Here is a 2326-nt window from a genome sequence, read left to right as displayed (position 1 = left end):
CATACAAGTTTGATTGTAAATGACTCTATACTTGAGTTTAATTACAATAAGAAGCTTAATATAGTTATAAAAATCAAGTTGGATTTGTCTAAAAAACTGCCAATATTATTTTAAGGCATAAGTTTCAATTTACTAGCTCCTTCAGTCATAAACATTACTTCAACATAACGCAATGAGAACAGTAAAATTTAAGTGCCACAAAATAAAAAATGAGATCATCAAACCTTCTGGTTGGAAAAAGCTGACATGTTCGCACATAAGAGTGAAAAAGCCAATAGAACACTGAATAAATGGTGATCATCTAAAATGGCTGTCAAAAAAAAACTGTGCTCATAGAAAACGAGCAAATGCATGCGGTGATTTCCTTGAACTACCAGCTAGTCAAATGCTTGCACATCATCTGAAAACTGCTCTCATGAATAATGACAAACAAACACTTGAATAAGCATATGACCGATCAGTGTTCAGAATGAATCGCGCGATACACCTATAAAGCTAAACACCATCTGCTAATAAATTTTATAGCCTATCAAAACAACAGAAGGCAAGCTAATCTTTCCTAAACTATGGTTGACTACAAGAATGCCAAAGACTTAGTTCCCAAGGTTAGGTCATTGAATGTTTTAAGCCATAGAATGTCTAGCTTTAGCCTGTGGTTTTTATCAAGATTTTATAAATCCGCTGGAAGACAGCACTGATGACTAATTGCAAATCACTAGCGAGTGTCAAAGTCAAGCTTTACAGATACCAAAGTGACTTCCTTTCACCGCTGCTCATTATTATACTAAGCAGCCCACTGGAGTGAACTTGATTTCAGTTTAAGAGAAACATCAAGCTGTATGCAAAGATGGAAAGGAGTATTGATTCGCTAATACACTTTATTCAGGTCTACAGCAAGAAGAGTGGAATGAGTTTTGATATTTAAAAATGTAAAAGGGTAATTTTCAAAAAAGGCCATATCGTTCATGCAGATGGCCTGGAAATCCCGGCTGATCTACCAATAATACAAATAAAGGGTTCAAGTATTTAAAGATTATGGAATGCAACATTAAATACAAAGTAGAAGAGCATCACAGGATTATGATCAAATACAAGAAACAAGTTTGGCAGGTCTCACAAAGCCAGCTCAAAGCTAGGAACTAGGTCATGACTATAACTGCCTATCAGTGCCAGCCATAAGGTACCCAGCATGCATAATTTACTGGACTAGGGAATTTAAGGAGGTGACAGACATAGCAACTTGCAAGCACTGAGCATGCATTGAGCACTCTACCCAAACTCTGACACTGCTAACTTATACTTTAGAAGGAAAGACGAGGGACATAAAGTGTACAGCTGACTGTGAAAGAACTTTAGAGCATGAAAACTTATTCAGCCTCGATGGCCATCACAGACAAGTTGTTAATCGAAGTTCACTCGGTTGCTACGACAATGGAACAGCACAATGATGATGAGGAACCTGATTGGTACAATAATCTTTCCATGGTGACTTCCATCAGCACGCATCAGTGGTTACGACCTCCAGCGGACATACACGTGGCTGAAAAAAGGTGGCTTAACAGCCAATACAGAGTCGCTAATCAAGACTCCCAATTAGACAATTTTAAACACTGATCTATCACAACGAAAATGATTAGTCTGTGCAGGGATGAACTATCCACCACATTGTAAGTAGATGCAGATAGCTAGCAGATAATACCTACATTGAGCAGCATAACCATGTTGCAAGTGTAGTGTACAGAAGTTTATGCAATGAATATGGCTTCAATAAGCAACAACACTAGTAGGAAGCTACTGATAAGGTCAAAGAGAACAATTGTGCTAAGCTTTTTGCAACTCCTACATCCAGATAGACAAACACATCTCAGCAAGCCAACCAGATATCATCAAGTTAAACAGATAGCAAGAGGGCGATTATAACAGAAATAGTAGTACCCAATTATTTCTACAAAGAAGAAAAGAAGAAAGTATTTACAATACGTTGTAAGTAAGTGTGTGTGTATTTGTCTCAATGAGAAAAATAAAAATGTTTATATATGTGCTTATAAAAAACTGATGCTCACTGAAAAATAGACTTACTAACTGATTGTAGACTTCAGTCAGTTAGTTAGTCAAACAGACACCTAAGTGATAACATTTTATATTTAGAGTCAAACTCCTCAGCCTTTCGCCTCAACTTCTCAAATTTTCTTTCAATCTATCCTAAGCTCTTGCTTGCTTTACCATCAATTATGTCCATTGCTGAAATTATTTTCCATTTGCCTCCATCATTTATTTTCCAAGGGTTTTCATTGCTGTTTGCAGTTAAAAATGTATGAAATTCATG

The sequence above is a fragment of the Watersipora subatra genome, chromosome 5 (genome assembly GCF_963576615.1).
Source record: "Watersipora subatra chromosome 5, tzWatSuba1.1, whole genome shotgun sequence".
In the NCBI taxonomy this organism is placed as follows: domain Eukaryota; kingdom Metazoa; phylum Bryozoa; class Gymnolaemata; order Cheilostomatida; family Watersiporidae; genus Watersipora; species Watersipora subatra.
Note: the sequence above shows the minus strand (reverse complement) of the source record.